Consider the following 20,650-nt stretch of genomic DNA (forward strand, 5'->3'; position numbering starts at 1 on the left):
CTTAAGTTGGGTTTGGAATCTAGGGGCATGTGTGTACAAAGGAGGGTTAGGTGATGTCAGGGGGATGACCCCATGATGTAAGAGGAAGGAGTAAGGGGTGACTATCCTGGTCACGTAATGAGGAGGCGGTTTCGTGAGGTGAGGGGTGGGATGGGATGCGAGCATGCATGTAAGGGGAATATTTGGAGGGGGAATGTTAAGTTTGCCTGCATGGTGGGATGCCGCCAAGACAGCTCAGATGGCTCTCCTAAATGGATTACTTGTTGGGGACAATTCCTGTGGCATGTGGCTGCCTGACTTGTCAGCTCACTTGTCTTGGGGCGATATTCTCTGGTCTGCATTTCCATTTCCATATGATTTCTAGTTAGTGGAGGGAGTTTGTCCCTGGAGTCTGGTGCACCTGGTAACCTTTTGTTTGCCAGTTATTTGCCTCATTATCATTATTTCAACCATAATGGTTGAATTCCTGGTGATTTAATCCGTGGAGTTCCTGTCACCTCATGACCTTGCCTGCACAAGGGGGTCAGGCATCAAGGAGTAAATAGGATAGAAAATATGGTGGATGCAGCGAGTTTTACCCAGAGTCCTTTACGAGTTAGGCCAACTTTTGGTTCACTCCTGAACACAAAGTGGAGGCTAGCAGCAAAAGCCTCGTAACTAGATGCAGTGTGACCACATCATATATTAGGAGTAATCAGATTAGCCACTGTTTTTTTTTCCCAATTAATTTTTATTCAAATTTTCAAAATCAAGACAATACAAAAAGAAAAACACAAATTAAAACTAATACAACAAAAAGAAAAAAAAAGAAAAAAAAACTATTGACTTCCGATTTGTCGTAGTTCAGCTATAGGTCTATAATATATAACAAACCTGTCTCTTGATAAATTATAAAATCACCTTCCTCCAGCAGTTATCTTAGTTGGTATCAAATCTCATTAACATCATATCATTTTATTCTTCTACAAAAAGTCAAAGAGAAGTTTCCAATCCTTGAGATATATGTCCATCAATTTTTTTCTAGATAGACATGTCAATTAATCCAACTCTTCAAGTCTATTAAATCCAGTAATTTCAAATCGCTCTTCTTCCTTTATCTGTGTTGATTCCATCTTCCATCTTCCATCTTTACGCACCCAATAATCTTGCTGTCATAGTCATATAATAAGAGTCTGATACGGATTTCCTTCATCACAAATATTTTCTTGCCATCATTTCCGAACGTATCACTGAAGTATTGTTGCAGAACCGCATCTCTGTTCCTCTTTTTTACAGAATGCACTAGCACATCTCTTGAAGGGTTTTTCATTGTCACAAAACAGGAATTAATTCTGTAAACTTTCTCCATTTCAAGTTCCATCAAATCCTTCCAGTCCATGAATTTTTTCGAACCGATGATATCTTTATCTCCAATCTCTTCACCAATTCCTTCAGGGACAAGCGCTGAATTCCAAACAGTAATATTTGTCTCGAGGATCCATCACAGCCAGGAAATCCAAATCTTTTTCCAAGACCATATTTAATCCAATCTCCAGGGCTTGAACCTTCCCTTTAATTTTTCTTTCATCCTTTTTTAATTTTCCAAATTTATCTTTGTTGTCCTTTCTCATAGAATCCTGAATTTCTTTCAGCTCCTGTCTCATTTCGCCAAATTCACTTATCATCACTTGTCTGTTATGTCTGAGTTCTTGTTTTGTTAGCTTAATCTCATTCATTATTTTCTGAAACATATCTAAAGAGAAAGTCCCTTCTTGTACATCCATGATCTCAACCACCTTCTTGATTGTCACTCTTAAAACCAAAAAAAACACAATCCCTTCAATTTCCAATGTCCCAAGCAAAGAACAGTTTATTTCTTTATCCAGTTACAAAGGAGTTAATCTTTCAAGCCAGCTGACGTCACCCTCTAGACAAGACAAACTGCCTTATCTCTTGTATGTCCAAAAGTGCCAAAACAACTTTAATTCACAGCATCCAAATAATTAGTAGCAGGAAGAATGAGCAGATTCGTCAAAAAAAAAAAAGTAAACCGGAAAAAATAGTCCCAGACATATATTACTCAAAAGTCTTATAAATAAATAAAAAAATTTCTCTTTAAATTAGAAACCCCTCAGCTGTTTGTAATCTTTATAATGCTGAATTCCATGCCAGCTTTTTGCAATAAAATAAAGATAAACTATTTATATTTTCTTCCCCTTAGCTCCGTGAATAAAAGAGAAAGCTATGACTCACCCAGGGTTTCTTAATTGCTGGTTCTTTGACAAATCTCTTTAGCTGTATTGATAACAAAATAATGAGAAAAGACAGGAGAATGCTTGCCTGTTAATCCATTTTTCTTTGAAGAAAAACAAAACGGCTCACTTAATCAGTTGAGCTGGTTAGAAATCCTAGCTCCGTCCGAGCTGCTGGAAGACCTTCTTTCACAGAATTCCAGCCTCCAACAGACACAACAAAGCTCTGTGGAAAATCTCTACGTTTCTTCCTTATCCGGAAGAAATTTTCCCCAGTCAAAAAGCCCTTCTGACTGTTTTTAAAACTGAAAAAGTTTCCACCAAGACGGGAGCCCGTCCCAGAGGCAGCACAGGCGGAGCGATCCTCCTGGGAAGTGCTCCCAGGTTAGCCACTGTTGAAAAAATACCCTTATTGAAAAGTGCTTCATTCCTTTTTATTTTATTTTTCTTGAGAATGATTGGGGGTTATTTGCTTTGAATTATTAATTAATTAATTATTCTTTTCTTTTCCTTTATCAACTATTTAAAGTGAAATCAAAATAAAATAAATAATAGAGAACTTAAACAATAAACAATAGAGAACTTAAAAGTGGGAGCAACAAACAACAAAGCAAAGGAAAGACATATCATGCATGCTTAACACAAGATGAAAGCCCATTGCAGATGTTCTAACCAGGAAAAATGAACATGCACTGGGGCACGGAGTCTGCAACAATTACGCCTCCCCATCTCCATGCATAAACATTCTACCAGGTTAGGATGTGCACAAGGAGACACCCAGATCTAACTGTTGATATGCAGGAATCAAATTAACCAGTTGTTAATTGTATGAATTTGAACTATGATTTCTCACAACAATCCTGTGCATTATGTCCTATATTCTAATGAGTAAAATTCTTCCAGAGTTAACTCACTTAAACATTTGATCCCAATATGGTCATCAGCACTGGAATTTCCAGAGCTTGGAAAAGTTACTTTTTTGAACTACAACTCCCATTAGCCCAATCCAGTGGCCATGCTGGCTGGGGCTGATGGGAGTTGTAGTTCAAAAAAGTAACTTTTCCAAGCTCTGGGAATTTCAGTTTTGATGGGACAACCTCCTTTTTTGTGTTGTGTCATTTTGTATGTGGTCATTTCCATGGTCCAATAGCTGACCAGTGACTCTCCAGTAAGGATGGAAAGATCTCTCCATTTTGGTTGTCTCAGTTACTCATTTTTTGAGTCTTAAATTCAATTTGCCACATTTCTGCAGCAATTTGCAAAAAAATTCAAAAAATCCTCATGAAAATTCTCCATTTTAGTGCAAATTTCTCTTAATAAACACATTTTTGAATGCAGTTCTAACTAATGCACACATGTTTGCAAGCAATTTTGCTAATATAACACATTTTTGCATGTTACTTTCACTAATATATTCATTTTTATGCATACTTTCCTCTAATCTATGCATTTATGTAAAACATTGGTTGGAAGACTGCATTGCAAAGTGCAAATTTTGAAGGATGACTGTGTTTTCAGTTCTCATGTTGTTTTGGAAAGTGTGCATTTGATAGATTCGGCTTTAAATGCAAAATTCTCCCCCATCACTACACTCCAGCAAATCTTAAATGCAAATTTCTCCCCCATCACTACACTCCACCAAATCTTTATTTATTTTCTATTGCCACCCTTCTTCCCAAAGAAGCCCAAAGTGACAACCAACAGCAAAACAATGCAAATTAAAAACAAAACAATTTAAAAACATACCTACGATGTTCCCCAGAATCAGCTTCAAGATGCATGATTACTGCAACTAACTCACATGGTTCCCTTGACATAAAAGTTGATATTTCCCTAAGGGAAGGACGCTTAGAAACCACAGATCAAAAGCAATTTCATTCATCCAGACACAAGATGAATACACATGTTGCTGACTCTTCTCACTGGCTGGCAAATGGGATTATCTGCTGGACATTAGGGTACTTCACAGTCAGGTAGATTGCTTTTCTGCTCAAAAAGCATAACAGGGCTTCCTTCTGAGGAAAGATGCATCGGACTGCACTTAAGTTTGTAAGTTTTCTTCTTTCTGATTTTATTCCCTCTCCTCAACACTGACATGGCCTGTTTCTGTTCCCTCCCTGTTCCTCTTGTCTCCATCTTTACTAGTAAATATGGCCAGGGATTGGAATGAATTATCTTTGCATTATTATGCCTAGTATACATTAAGTGCTCTGGAAATAATAATAATAATAATAATAATAATAATAATAATAATAATACATTATTATGCTCTCTCAGCACTACCAAAAGATAGTTCAGAATTTTATGCCTTTAGTAGTTTAAAACCTCCTTCCACCTGATAATATGAAGCGAAGATAATAGGTGATTCAGCCTGTGCTGGATGTGATGTTCACAGATCCCTGACACCAAGAGAATAGATAATGCAGCCTGTACTCAGTAAAATATGAACTACTCCCTGAATCAGTCTAAAGTTAGCTGTGACTACACCTTGTTATTCATGACTATCCTAAGTTCCCTTCCTTTCAACAAGACTTAGTAAAAATTGTGGGAATTGTGGGAATGCAACTTGAACATTAGACTTGGGTTTGCATAACTAAAGGGAGATAGAGACGTCCAGGTTGCTTGGCTGGAAAGCCACAGGTTTCCATTCCTGGCCTAGTGGCTAGGAGACTGAGCTTCAAACCAGGGAGACACCACTTCCTCGAACTTACTCAGGCAGCAATCGTGTACATACTTAATGTAGGAGTAAATTCCATTGATCTCAATGAGATTTACCTTCAGTGTAAACATACACTGTAGAAGCTCAACTGGAGTGCATACCGCAGATCAGAAAAGGTACCGCCAGGGCCAAGAAGATGCCAGCATGGTTAACGAGCAAAGTCAAGGAAGCTCTTAGAGGCAAAAAGTCTTCCTTCAGAAAATGGAAATCTTGTCCGAATGAAGAAAATAAAAAAGAACACAAACTCTGGCAAAAGAAATGCAAGAAGACAATAAGGGATGCTAAAAAAGAATTTGAGGAGCACATTGCTAAGAACATAAAAACCAACAACAAAAAATTCTATAAATACATTCAAAGCAGGAGACCATCTAGGGAGACGATTGGACCCTTGGATGATAAGGGAGTCAAAGGTGTACTAAAGAACGATAAGGAGACTGCAGAGAAGCTAAATGAATTCTTTGCATCTGTCTTCACAGTGGAAGATATAGGGCAGATCCCTGAACCTGAACTAACATTTGCAGGAAGGGATTCTGAGGAACTGAGACAAATAGTGGTAACGAGAGAGGAAGTTCTAAGCTTAATGGACAATATAAAAACTGACAAATCACCGGGCCCGGATGGCATCCACCCGAGAGTTCTCAAAGAACTCAAATATGAAATTGCTGATCTGCTAACTAAAATATGTAACTTGTCCCTTGGGTCCTCCTCCGTGCCTGAGGACTGGAATATGGCAAATGTAACGCCAATCTTCAAAAAGGGATCCAGAGGTGATCCCGGAAATTACAGGCCAGTTAGCTTAACTTCTGTCCCTGGAAAACTGGTAGAAAGTATGATTAAAGCTAGATTAACTAAGCACATAGAAGAACAAGCCTTGCTGAAGCAGAGCCAGCATGGCTTCTGCAAGGGAAAGTCCTGTCTCAGTAACCTATTAGAATTCTTTGAGAGTGTCAACAAGCATATAGATAGAGGTGATCCAGTGGACATAGTGTACTTAGACTTTCAAAAAGCATTTGACAAGGTACCTCACCAAAGGCTTCTGAGGAAGCTTAGCAGTCATGGAATAAGAGGAGAGGTCCTCTTGTGGATAAGGAATTGGTTAAGAAGCAGAAAGCAGAGAGTAGGAATAAACGGACAGTTCTCCCAATGGAGGGCTGTAGAAAGTGGAATCCCTCAAGGATCGGTATTGGGACCTGTACTTTTCAACTTGTTCATTAATGACCTAGAATTAGGAGTGAGCAGTGAAGTGGCCAAGTTTGCTGATGACACTAAATTGTTCAGGGTTGTTAAAACAAAAAGGGATTGCGAAGAGCTCCAAAAAGACCTCTCCAAACTGAGTGAATGGGCAGAAAAATGGCAAATGCAATTCAATATAAACAAGTGTAAAATTATGCATATTGGAGCAAAAAATCTTATTTTCACATATACGCTCATGGGGTCTGAACTGGCGGTGACCGACCAGGAGAGAGACCTCAGGGTTGTAGTGGACAGCATGATGAAAATGTCGACCCAGTGTGCGGCAGCTGTGAAAAAGGCAAATTCCATGCTAGCGATAATTAGGAAAGGTATTGAAAATAAAACAGCCGATATCATAATGCCGTTGTATAAATCTATGGTGCGGCCGCATTTGGAATACTGTGTACAGTTCTGGTCACCTCATCTCAAAAAGGATATTATAGAGTTGGAAAAGGTTCAGAAGAGGGCAACCAGAATGATCAAGGAGATGGAGCGACTCCCTTACGAGGAAAGGTTGCAGCATTTGGGGCTTTTTAGTTTAGAGAAAAGGCGGGTCAGAGGAGACATGATAGAAGGGTATAAAATTATGCATGGCATTGAGAAAGTGGATAGAGAAAAGTTCTTCTCCCTCTCTCATAATACTAGAACTCGTGGACATTCAAAGAAGCTGAATGTTGGAAGATTCAGGACAGACAAAAGGAAGTACTTCTTTACTCAGCGCATAGTTAAACTATGGAATTTGCTCCCACAAGATGCAGTAATGGCCACCAGCTTGGATGGCTTTAAAAGAAGATTCGACAAATTCATGGAGGACAGGGCTATCAATGGCTACTAGCTGTGATGGCTGTGCTCTGCCACCCTAGTCAGAGGCAGCATGCTTCTGAAAACCAGTTGCTGGAAGCCTCAGGAGGGGAGAGTGTTCTTGCACTCAGGTCCTGCTTGCGGGCTTCCCCCAGACACCTGGTTGGCCACTGTGAGAACAGGATGCTGGACTAGATGGGCCACTGGCCTGATCCAGCAGGCTCTTCTTATGTTCTTATGTTCTTATGGCCAGGCTGCGGCAGTCATTCAGGTAGGCAATAGGGAGGAGGGCCCATTTCCCTTCACAGAGCTACAGTACCAGAGTGGTTTCACAACCAATCCCTTTTCCCAGGGAACTCTGGGAAGGGAATACTTCCCAGGATTCTTTTGGGGAAGCCATGACTGTTTAAAGTGGTATGGTACTGTGGTAGATGTGCAGTGCAGATGGGGCCTCTCTCTCGACCTCAGCCTCCCCATCTCAGTATTACCCTCCCCACACCCCCGCTGCTGCCATCTGTGACGTGGGGAAAACACTGGCCTTTCTTTCATGGAAGTTGTAAGGATTACAACGTGTAATCACTTACAGCATGATGTGGGGTGTTCTGACCACTCAAAATGTTCTATAAATGCTGACTTACGATCAATTATCCTTGTTTTTTAAAGTTCAATCAAAAGTAAGTTAAAACAAGCAGTCTAATCTTTTTCTCACTTCTGACCTACGCTGTAAACCCAAGCCGTAACAATTATGTCAGGGACACACTGTCTTCTCTAACCAAATAGCTCTCTGCTGTCTGCTGCTTCATCTCCTCTGACATCTTTATAGCGTGCTGTTGGGCTCCCCTGCAGCACTCTGCTTTTGATGATTTAATGATTTTTCTAAGCTGATCAGGTCACTCCTTTGATGGCTACTCACAAGTTCTCCATTCCATTTCTGTCACCCTTTCAGTTGTTTTTTCTTTGCACAATTTGAAATACATGTCAGGCAGGCAAAAACACTGGAGGAGGGTGTGAAGCAAGCAGCAGTGGCTAGGGTGGGGGGCGCCACACCAAGCTCCCCATTGCCTCCCCTCTCTTGGTAACTGACAGTGATGTGCCGCATTGAGAAGCTGGATGAACAACATCACCCTGCTTGCACCACTCCGCCAGTAGCTACTAGCAGCAAGTCTGGTGAGGGTCATGGTTGGGGAGAGGGTGTGGCCTGGAGAGAGTCCCAAAGCCAGAAAGTCAGGCTTGGGCAGCCTGCATTTGGCCCCTGGGGCATGAACCTCCCGACCTCTGCATCAACACTGCTTGCCTTTACTACAATGCTCAGTCTTCCTTAGGCATGTGCTAAAATTCTGCCCAATTCATATTTGGTACCGAATTTGCCATTAAGCCGCTTATTCTGTATTGCTGCGGATCGGAATTTTATGTAGTGATTTTCTGTGGCTATTTTAAAAAATGCTCTAAAATATTGATATTAAGAACAATAATTTCATTGGTATTTCATTTCATTTATCTATATTTCCTTTCAAAATATCAATATTAATATCAATATTTGGGGGGAGAAAAAAAATCAGATTGGTAAAAGCAGCGGCTAGCAGACAAAGAATGAACTCAAAGTGATACTGGCCTGTTAGGTCAATGGAATGCTTTCGAAGCGACACTGGCCAATGGATCCTTTCCCTAGTCTTCCCTAGTTCTATTCTGTCGGGAATGCTTTGATTTGGATTCCTGCATTGCGCAGGGGGTTGGACTTGATGGCCTTATAGGCCCCTTCCAACTTTACTATTCTATGATTCTTCTTACAGTACGTGTACTGTAAACAGGTGCAAAGCTCTGTCTGTCCACAAGCATGTCTTAGCTCAGTACTAGTGTCGTTAACTGTGTTTCCAGATCAATTGAAAAATTAGATACACTTCAGAGCCAACTCCAGTCCTTTCATCTAGGACAATGAAGATCCCTTAGCAAAGCTCAGGGTCCCTCTCCTAACCAGAGCTATAAGATCAGTTAGCCAGGCTGGAGAAGTCTCAAAGGCAGCTATTTTCTACCCATCCGCTCATGCAGGGAATTGTTGAATCTGTCAATTTTGGTTTCTCTCAGTTTCTTACTTTCCAGTCTTAAGTTCAGTTCATCATATTTTCACATCAGTTTGTGATGTTTTTTTACACCTCATTTTTACTTACTACCTCATGAGAATTCATCAGCATTTTAGTGTGCATTTCTCCTAATCTGCACATTCTTGCAAGCAATTTTTCTCCAATGTAATACATCTGTGTGTGTTACTTTCACTAATACCTGCATTTTCGTGCACACATTCCCCTATCATGTACGTTTTTTTGTTGGAGAACTGCATTGCAAAACTTGAGTAAGTGAATTTTGAAGCTTGTGCAAGTTTGCAAGTTTGTGCATTGTTTTGGGAAGTGTGACTTGGGTAGATTCAATTTAAAATCCAAACCAACCCTACTTCATCTCCTCTCTGTCCTATAGGGCTAAGTAGATTGGACTAAGATCCACTAGTGCAGTAGTTCCCAAACATTCTTCACAGAACACTTGAAAACTGCTGAGGGTCTTGGCAGACAACTTAATGTTTTTTTCTGCCTAGTCTAGCAATGCACTGTACTAGATGCTGTCTGATGTTTAATTGTATTCTTACCATTTCTTTTATTTCTTAGGTATTGCAATTTATTATGTTCCATAGAATTCAAATTGTAACACAATAAAATGCAATATAAGAAACAAAAGGAGCAATTAAAAAGTATGAAAGTTTAATGTCATGGATGTGCCATCTTCCAAAAGATGCCACAGACTGGGGACTGTTGCACCAGTGACTTGACCCAAGGCCACCAGGTAAGGGTTATGTCTGAGATGGATTGTGAACCTGATGTACTACATTACAAACTCTACTATTTGTATCATAGTGGTGTATTAATTGATTGATTGATTAATATACCACTTAAAGCCAAACTAGGCTTCTAAGAGGATTACAACATATAAGGTTACATAGACATTAAAATATAAACATAATTAAAAAGGCACAGTAAAACAATCCCATTCAAACATTATAAATTATAAGCATCCATAATCAATACACACAATAAAAATACTACTAAATTAACACGGTAATATATGAGCAGGCTGATCCAAGCTTTACCTAAGCTTTGGTGTACCATGGAGTTGCATGTTTCAACATGACTGAGCCATAACTATAGCACAGTATGGCATGTTTTTACCTAGTGGGATAGGACAAGGCCAGTCTTGCACTGCACCAGATCCCTTAGAGGATTAGAATTCTGGCAGGTCAATGAGCTGAAAAGAGAGGCATGGAGTTACAGTAGAGACTGGTGGCCCCAATGCCAGTGGGGTAGTGAATGTGCTCCAGCTTTTACTCTGAACTTTCAAGGAGCTGTCCATGGTGCTGAAAGCCTGCACTGGAGTTACTACAATCCCTTGCTGTAGTAACTCCCTCCCATCCCTTTGCATTGTCATCATCTTTCTAAGCCAGCCTTTCCCAACTAGTGGGCCACCAGATGTTGCTGGACTACAACTCCCATCAGCCTCAGCCAGCATTGTCAATGGTCAGGAAAGATGGGAATTGTGGTCCAACAGCATCTGGTGGCCCACTAGTTGGGAAACGCTGTTCTAAGCAGAGGGAGCTTCATCACAGTGACTCTCCCTTCTGTTGCTTTCAACAGCTCAGCAGTGTTGGTGCCCTGCAGTTGTAAAGCCAGCTATCAATCAAACAATCTTTATCAATCAATCAATCTTTATTAATACGGTCAAAAGACCAGCAATAAACAATATCCAATGATACATATTCATACATTTAATTAATATAAACCTGGGATTTGTTAAAGTTAAAATATTTTAAAAACATCAGTTTATAAAATTATAAAACACAATGTGAGACCAGTGCTGCACGCTGCTTTATAGCTACAGCGCAATACCTTGCGACTGAAAATGTAACAGTAGAGTCCACATCTGCTAAGAGGTATTTTGTATATAATACTGAATCTCGGCCTGGAAGTTTTTGGAGAAGGGGGGTAATATATCGCTGTCTTAGCTCATTATAAAACTCACAGTTTAATAAAACATGATCAATGTTTTCTAAAGAACCACTGCCACACGGGCAAACTCGATCTGACAGTGGTATTGCATGAAATCTGCCATATAATATAGCAGAAGGTAAAACATTGTGTTTGGCCTTTGTGAAAGCTTTTCTTATTCTGTGATCTTCCAGAATCTACAGGTGATTCGCAAGCAGATAAGGAGAACTATACGATTCCCCATTTACATTTGTATATTGAAGGGTTAAAAAAATTGGTTGGTTAAAAAAATGTACATAGTATCCCCAATGGGAAAGTGGGTTATTCTCAATATTTCTTTTTTCAAAAATTCTCCACTCCCTTCCTCCAGCAATTTTTACCTTTCTGAGGAATGGCACAGGCTGTGTTTCTCTCAGCATTCACAATAGCTACTGCATTGTAAACTTCTGTTTATGTTGAATTTTACCTTCAAGACTGAAATGCACACACAGGGAAGGGGGGGGAATTTTAGGCTCTCTAAGCCAATACACACTTACCTGGGAGTAAGTCCCATTGAACGCAGTGGAGCTTACGTCTGAGTAGACATGTATTGGGTTGCAGCCTTAGTCTCTGAATTTCTTATTAAACCATCCAAGTTAATGTTTACAGATTTCTGCCTTTCAAATACTTTTCCTCTGAGAGTATCTGAAGATGTCAAAGTTATTACTGTTGTTGTTACAGTCTGTTGTTTTTACTTTTATTTCATGAGGGACTCAAAGTAACATCAACATCCATCAAAAGCAAATTTCACTTTTGTAATATAATCTGATAAACCTGTTTTATTTCAGCAAAGACCAATTTTCTTCCCAAATTCTGACTCATATGTTGTTTAACAGATTTGGGGAGGAATATGAAAGAAGATGTACATACTACTTCTAGGTCTGTTTCATCAGAGGTCAATCCCACTATAAGTTAATGGACTTTACTTCAAACTTGGAGGAATTTTTATTTGGAAAGGTGGCATAAAAATGTTTTAAAAGAAATGTTTAAAATAAATACAGTAATACCTCAGTTAAAAAAGTTGATGTGTTCCTGGATATTACTTCTTTAACAGAAACTTTGGTACCAGAAGTAGGTATAACATGGAAAGAATAGGAATAGGTTCCTACACCCTCTCATAGATGGTGGGGGTAGCTTCAACAGGGGCTTTAAAGGGTGGCTACCCAGCACCCACACACTGCCACTTCTTCCCCCTCCCCTCCTTTTGCTCCTCTGAATTATATTGGATCCTTCCCTCCCCTCTCCTGTGAGAAAACAAGAGATCTCTTGAATGCAAAGCAAACACACAGCCTTGTCAATTTCACACTAGCAAAGCAAAGCCACAGGCTTGGAAGTTTCACCTTAAAGCAAAAGTATAAGGTATATCAGTTTATTGATAGCAAAGCAGACACAAGCTAGTCAGTTTCACCTTAAAGCAAAGGCATAGGCTTGAAAGTTTATTCATAGCAAAGCAAAATTAACCGGTTTCACTTTTTAAAAAGCCTTCCTTAAAAGAAGCTTCTGAAGGATTTGTTAACTGTGGTACTACTGTAGTAATATATAAATTGTCCTGCACTGTCCCTCCCAGTGAAACTCTCAGCATGGTTTGTGATTATTATTCATTAAATTTATATCCTGCCTTTCTTCTCAAATATCATTAAAAAACATTGAAAACAAGTTAAGATAGTTGCATTACCAGAAGTGAAATGTGAAGGACAGACTGTCCTGATTTCATATAGCTCTTTTATTTTATTTATCTTTGGTATGGAGGAGCATTTAGTCATGCGAGTCCCCATCTATAGCATAACAACATGATTCATCTCATATCAATTTGGGCAAAGTCCAAGACTTTGGGCCATCCCTAATTTAAAGTTCTACAGCCATAATGCAAAGGCAAGAACAGACAGCGTCCATTCCAAGCCTTTTGGTGTTTGAAATGACAAAATAAATCCCTTCCTGTTGTTGAAAACATAAGGTTAACACATAGTAAATTACTTACTTTATCTAATTAGACAATTAGCCAAAACAAATATGTTTCAAGCAGGCACCAAAAAGAGTTCAGTGAATGTGCCTGCCTAGAGATGTGAAGATGGGGGAAAAAACCCGGGGGGGGGGGGATGGGGAAAAACCAGGGATTTTTTTCTTTTTTCCCCAAAGCCTTTTTTGTTTTTCAAAAAAAGGGGAGGAGAGACAGAGAAAGCACATTTCCCAAATTTTCCCAGTTCTTTCTCTGGGCCTTCACACCTCAGTGCCTGCCTGACATCAAAAGGTGTGGGTGCTGCCAAACTTTCTTACAAGTGCAGAACAAGTATTATGTTGTATCTGTTAACAGTGCCATTTCCACAGATTAAAGTGCTCAAATGAACACATACGGGTTCAGGCAATCCTGCAAGTAAGCTGGTCCCAAGCTGTTAATGGCTTTATATACCAACAGAGAGCCAGTGTGGTGTAATGGTTAAGGTGTTGGACTAGGACCTGGGAGACCAGGGTTCAAATCCCCACACAGCCATGAAGCTCACTGGGTGACCTTGGGCCAGTCAGTGCCTCTCAGCCTCAGAGGAAGGCAATGGTAAACCCCCTCTGAATGCCACTTACCATGAAAACCCTATTCATAGGGTTGCCATAAGTCGGGATCGACTTGAAGGCAGTCCATACCAACAGCAACACCTTGAACTTGGCCAGGTAACAAACCGGCAACCGCTGTAATCCCTGAGCAGAGGTGTTATATGCTGACAGGTCTCACTCCTGTCAGCAGCCATGCTGCAGCATTCTGCACTAACTGCAGCTTCTGGGTCAAGTGCAAGGGAAAACTCACAAAGAGTGCATTGCTATCATCCAGTCTTGAAGTCACCAATACCTGCACTACTGTGGTCAGGCTTTCCTGGTCCAGGGAAAGCTGATAAAAGGCACTTCTAGCCACTGAGGCTACCTAGGCCTTCAGTGACAAAGCTGAATCCAGAAGCGCGGTCAGACTGCTTACTTGCTCCTTCAAGGGGGAGCGCAATCCCATCCAGAGCAGGCAATTGCTCAGTTTCTCAGACACATGAACCACTCACCTACAGTGTCTCTGTCTTGCCAGGATGTAACCTCATTCAAGCTTATCTTCCCTCATTCATCCCACCACTGTGTCCAGCTACTGGTCCAGGGCCTGTATGGCCATTCCTGATTCAGATGTTATGGAGAAGTAGGGCTGAGTGTCATCAGCATACTGATGACACCTTGCCCCAAATCTCCTAAGGGCTGCTCCCAGCAGCTTCATATAGATATTGAATAGCATTGGGGATGAAATAGGGCCCTGTGGCACCCTATAACATAATAGCTAGGGGTCCAAAAAGCACTCTCCCAATGCTACTCTCTGGATTTGGTCCCACAGTTAGGACCAGAACCACTGTAACACAGTGCCCCCAATTCCCATTCTAGGAGGATACCATGGCCAGTGGTATCAAAAGATTCAGAGAGGCTTAGAATCAAGGGTAAGATCAAACTCTCTGCAAAGGTCATCCATCAGTGTGACCAAGGCCAACTCAGTCCTATGGCCAGACTCGAACCCAGATTGTAATGGAACTAGATAATCTGTGTCATCCAAGAATGCTTGTGGCTGCCCCACAACCCTCTCCGTCACTTTCCCTAAGAAAGGGGTATTGTGACTGATGGATAGTTATTCCAATCCAAGGGGTCCAGAGCTGGTTTCTTTTGGAATGGCTGTACCAGGCACCACCCCTTCACCCAATGAAGCATTAACTATGCCCTGGACCCAACCAGACACCCCCCCTCAACTAGATTTAATAAGCCAGGATGGGGTCAAGAGAGCACATGGTCAGATATACAGCACCTAGTCCACATCAGCTGACTGCATAAACTGAAGCTGAGCCCACAGCGCATCACTGACTCTGGCATTGGGTACTTCATTTGGAACTGCAACAACAGCAGAGTCAAGGTCACTCTAAAATCAAGCAACTCAAAGTGGGTAGCCAGCTGGCCACAGCAGTTCCTAAAATGCTTCAAAGGCCCCACCCACACTGTGGGAATCAGTAATCACCAGACCATCTGAAATAAATTTGCTACTAGAGGATGCAATGAAAGCTGCAAAATGAGCCTTCTTCGCAGCCAGCATTGCCACATGGTAGCCATGATTATGTGCACTAACCAGCGTTTGGTCAGCTGTGGAGAACGACTTGCATGACTTGTGCTCTAGTCTTCATCTGGCTTGCTGTATAGCCTAAAGCCCCTGAGAACACCAAGGAGCCACTTGGGCTCCACAATGCTAGAGAGGATGTTTTTCCAACCTTTGGATCCCTAGATGTTGCTGGACTACAACTCCCATCAGCCCCAGCCAGCATGGCCAATGGTCAGGAATTATGGGAACTGTAGTCCAGCAACATCTAGGGACCCAAAGGTTGGGAAAGGCTGCCCATTTCATCTCCTAAGCAAGACCAGGGATTCAACAGGATTGTCAGCTTTCTGCACTGAAAAATCCCACAGAGCTTTTGGGAACACACCCGTTTCCACCAGTCTCTGAGGGCAGGGCATCCAAACGGGCCCACAAACCTGACAGGGGGGAACTGCCTTACTAGTCCAAACTTCACTGGGTAATGATCCTACACTGACAAGGGAGTGCATTACACCCCCCTCACACACACACACACACTACTTTCAGAGACAAAGCTAATTTGTATTGGTGTAACTCAAAAACTTGCTCACTGTATTTCAAAAACCAGTTCATGCAGTGGAAGGCCCTGACTCACCTGCTTTATGTTTGTCGAAGGTAGTTTAAGGATAACCAGCTCTAGCTGTGCGAGGGATAGTGACTAAGCACAACTTTGGAAGATTCCTTTCACCCTTGAAATTCCATGATGAATCCTTATCACTCTGTGCGACCTTTCACTCGTGATTCATTCAATCTCACCAGAAACCCATTCGGCAGAGGTTTCGGCTTGGCTTAGTCACCAAGCTTTTATTTGTGGTGACCATTGATCCTCTCCCTTTCCTGAGCCCTGCATTATGTTTTATGTTATGTTATAACATAACAAAGGACTCCAAAGAGGTGAACAGCATATTAATACCAAAAGCAATACAATAAAAGCACAATACAACAAATCAATCAATGCAATATAAGATAGCAAAATCACAAAATACCCACCATTCATCTTAAACTACAATGCATTAATCATTACCACCCTCTGACATAAAAACTTCAAACTGGCTTCTTCTAGCTCCTAACATTTAGCAGGAAATGTGTTAACATTAAGGACCTTCCTTTTGCAACAATGAGTGCTAGATGCATGCTTTCTTTCCAGCAGAAATGCATGGCACTTGCGGAAGACAAGGTTGCTTGCCTTCTTCCATGGCTTCTACAGTTCCTGCTCTTCTCTCCACAAAGGAAAAGAACAATTATTTCCACCACCGCCACCACCATAAGGTGGGCTTTCCAGCAGTGTGTCCCTGCTTAAACCACTTCCTCCTTTCTTTAGTGGATAAAGCAGAAGAGGAAAGGAGGAGCAGTTTCCCTCCCATGCTAGGCCTTTGCTGCTGGCAGCAACGTCCTGCTGATGCTCCCAGCAAAAGCCCTATGCAAGGGAGAAAAATCTCCCTTCCTTTCCTCCAGTGAAAACTTGAGGGAAAGAGAGGATGCTCTCTAATAATTCTATGTTTCTATGATAATGTGCTGGGCTTGGTCAGCATGCACAGCACAGGGGCATCAACCAAAGGGCAAAGAGGTGGTGACCACTGGCAAGCAAGCAAGTCAATTTATGGAACCCAGGCTACTGTTTCAAAATGGCTTGGCATGTCCTTCCAAAGAAATGGGTCATTGTCACATACATGGCTTTTGCAATCCTAATGTTCTGGTCAGCAGCTGTGTGTGATATGCCCAATCTAAGCTCTTTACAGTTGCACAAGCCTTTGAAAGTCTCATCTGTAGCAACTAGATGGGCAGGCAACCAAATGTGAAATGCCATATCACCGTGAACTTGCACAGGAAAATGATTAATGCAGAAAATAAAGGGGACAGAACGAAAAGCATCACCAATGACAAATCACTCGATAGAAGGTAAAAGAGTTAGGAGTGCACCCATTCCAAATAACCCCTGAGTTCAATTCCACTTCAAAAGCAGCATATTCAGTGCAGATAGGGATGGGGAGAGATTCAATCCACATTTAATGAAAAACCTATCTCATTTGCACTTTCCAAAACAATACATGAATCAAAACACAGCCATCCTTCGAAATTCACGCTTCTCCAAATTTGCAATGTAGTTTTCCAGCCAATTAGTGGCATATATTAAGGAAATGCACATACTAGTGATATATGGGGGAAATTGCTTGGCAAAAATGTGTTTATTGCATTTAAAAATGGTTTAACAGAAGTTTACACTAAGATGCTGATATATCTTCATGAGGTCTTAAAAAGAAAAATTTGCAAACTGATGTGCAAAAATGTGAAAGTGAAATTTGACAGATGTGCCCATCCCTAGATGCAGGTGAACAAGTTACTGAGGGGAGATTGAATTGCTCATTGTCATATAACCATCCCACAAGCAAATCAGGATGAATGCTCAACAGGTCTGGAGGAGCCCTCTCCATCAGCAGCAGGGGAGGGCTCCTGGGAAGCTGCTTTCTATCTCTCTCCCAAGAAGATCATAGCATGGTAAAGGGTGAGCTGGATCCCTTCACTGGCCAGAAAAGGAGCAGCTTGCTCCTCCCCCCACTAGAAAGAATCCATCAGTTCCACGTGTGGTAGGTCTACAGAAGGCAAGGGGAAAGGGCTCTCTGGCCCATTCCATTGATCAGTGTAACATGAGCCACCAATTGCTATTCAGGCAAGAACACCCACAAGGAAAGATCAGTCTGGGCTGAACTGGATACAAATGCTTATAGGTGATCGCTAGGAGAGTGGAGGGAAAAGGCAGAGAAGGGAAATCCAATTCTTCAAGGTCAGAACAATCTCTTCTTCTACTTTTTCCTGTTACTTTCCATCCCTTGTGTGTCTTTGTAAGTCTTTTTTTTTTTACTTGATGTGAGCCACTTTGGAGACAATCATCATCATCATCATCATCATCTGGCTGGACACTGTGGGAAACTTTGTAAGCTTGATGTCAGTTCATGTCTCTTTTTAAAAAAAAATTATGTGAGCCACTTCAGAGACAATAACAGTCTGAAGTGGGATAAAATATAGAAGATCATCATCATCATCTGGTTGGATACTGTGGGACACTATGGCTCTTTGGGCCATAGTGTATTTATTATTATTATTATTATTATTATTATTATTATTACCCTTCACCCTAAGGTCCCAGAGCGGGTTACAACAGTTTAACATCATTAAAAACAGAAACATCTAAGGCCCTCCTCCGGGTGCCTACTCCGAGGGAAGCTCGGAGGGTGGCAACAAGGGAGAGGGCCTTCTCAGTGGTGGCCCCCAAATTATGGAATGATCTCCCTGATGAGGTGCACCTGGCGCCATCACTGTTATCTTTTTGGTGCCAGGTCAAGACTTTCCTCTTCTCCCAGGCATTTTAGCATGTGTTTTTAAAATTGTTTTAAATTTTTTAAATTGTGTTTTAAATTGTTTTTAAAAGATGTGTTTTAAACTTGTATATTTGTTTTTAATGTTTTTAGTTACTGTAAACCGCCCAGAGAGCTTCGGCTATGGGGCGGTATACAAATACAATAAATAAATAAATAATAAACAAGTAAAACCAACTTAAAATCACATCACATCACACACAAAATAAGGTGGGCTCTAAAATTTTACATCTCAGGTGTCAAACGCCAGGTAGAGTATCTTGTATTACTATAAAAATCAAAAACATTTCACAGAGAAAAGTTGTTCTGTGGCTTTGTTCTCCTTCCACTGTTGGAGGGAGCATGCCTCTGGATACAAGCTGCTGAGAATCTCAAGGGAGGAGATGGCTGGTGTGCTCAGGTCCTGCTTGGAGCTTCCCAGAGGCATCTAGTCAGCCACTGTGGGAGACAGGATGCTGGACTAGATGGGCCACTGGCCTGATCCAGTAGGGCTCTTCTGATGCTATGTTCACAAACAGTGAAGAAACAGCAACCTTTATTCAGACATTTGTTGACTTTATCATCTCTGCAAGAAGTTGAGATCTCACAGGGTTGTGTGACATGATTGATCTGTGGTGTTTTATAGGCAGTAGTATGTTTCTGTTTCCACTTGCGCAAGCCACTTGAGTTAAGGTTTTGAGGAGAAACAGTTTCATAGATATCAGCAAATTCTTTTCAATCCCAGTGTGCTTATTCCGCCATACCAACATTTATAGCAGCACATGAAGTCAGGCCAAAGACTTGTTTGCCAGATATAGTAAGAAAAAAGAAATAATAACCCCATTTTGTGTTTTTGCTTCCTACAGAATTGTAATGACAAGGGAGGGTAGAATAAGGAGCTAACAGAAGGGAACTGTTAGATTATCAGAGACCAACTGAAAGACTGCAGGTGAAGATTCACATGAGTGAATGCTCTTCCAGCATGAAGCTCCCTGCACAGAGCAATCCTAGCATGTTGGATAAACTAATCTAGATTACAATAGCCCTTTTCCCTACATACTAGTTTCTGTGGGAAGAGACTTTTTTTTATACGGAGAAGTATCCAGTCGTATTTGCCACTACCCGCAGTCTGACTAGTAACACAGGTTTAATATCTCTACTACGTTACAGAAGACTTCTGAGATTACTGCCATTTATACGATTGCATTGAGATAGTGTAGCCATCCCGTTTCAGTTGGTCTGGCATAATCGAACAATTCCATTCTGTTTATTCCTCATTCTACCCTCCCTCATTGTTAAAACTCTGTCCCAAGCAAAGAAATAAAGTGTGGTGTTTTTTTCTTTTTCTCACTATGTCTAGCAGACAGCCTGAGTCATGGAGTACTGAAAGCCATCCCACATGGATCAATATTTTAATGAGACATCAGATTGGCTTGTTTACTTAAAAACTCCGGATCCCATAAAGGCCAAGGGGGAGTCAGTTTTGGAAACAGATGCTCTGAATGTCTATCCTAGTACTGTAAATGGATAGAGAGAAAAATAAAAAAACTAAAATAACCAGAGACCAAGCCTCAGGTTCAGCATAGGCAACGGAACTTTAAAGCACCTCTAAGAACAAGACAAATATAAGGTCATGCTGCAGTCATGTGGGGTGGTAAGTGATTTCAATGCATATGTTTCATTAAAAAGGAATGAGAGATTACAACTGATTGATAGATAACTTGATCTGCAAGAGAAGTGTGCCATTAGTGGCAACTAATATCATAGCCTCAGATACTTTTCAAAGTTTCTCTGTAGGCCTTCTGTACATTGTGTGATTAGGCTGACTTGGGGGAAAACATGCTCATACCTGTGGTCCGCTTGTGTGAGCATCAGAGCTGTGAACTTACCCAAAATTACAGCTCTTCAGCTACCACCTAGAAAATCTCAAGTTGCGATTTTCCCGTTGACGGAAGAGAAGGCAAGAATGTGCATGAGTTCACTCCTCCTCCTATCTCAATCTGACTGCCAAATTTATCATTGGAACCTTCAATGCTTGGAACATTACTGCGGTTAGTTCCAGTGGATCCTGAGAACAAAACTAATTGCAAATTGACAAAATAATAATGATGATAATCAGC

At 41.1% G+C, this 20,650-nt stretch overlaps 1 long non-coding RNA gene across 1 annotated transcript in view; it reads left to right on the top strand.

Moving 5' to 3' along the window:
• The first annotated feature begins 20,033 nt into the window (after window positions 1-20,033).
• Window positions 20,034-20,650, top strand: part of LOC133379689 (uncharacterized) — a 36,670-nt gene continuing 36,053 nt past the window's right edge. The window contains exon 1 of the long non-coding RNA XR_009761241.1: window positions 20,034-20,184. This is a non-coding gene — a long non-coding RNA (uncharacterized LOC133379689). The remainder of the gene's footprint in view (window positions 20,185-20,650) is intronic.

This window comes from Rhineura floridana, chromosome 1 (genome assembly GCF_030035675.1).
Source record: "Rhineura floridana isolate rRhiFlo1 chromosome 1, rRhiFlo1.hap2, whole genome shotgun sequence".
Classification (NCBI taxonomy): Eukaryota; Metazoa; Chordata; class Lepidosauria; order Squamata; family Rhineuridae; genus Rhineura; species Rhineura floridana.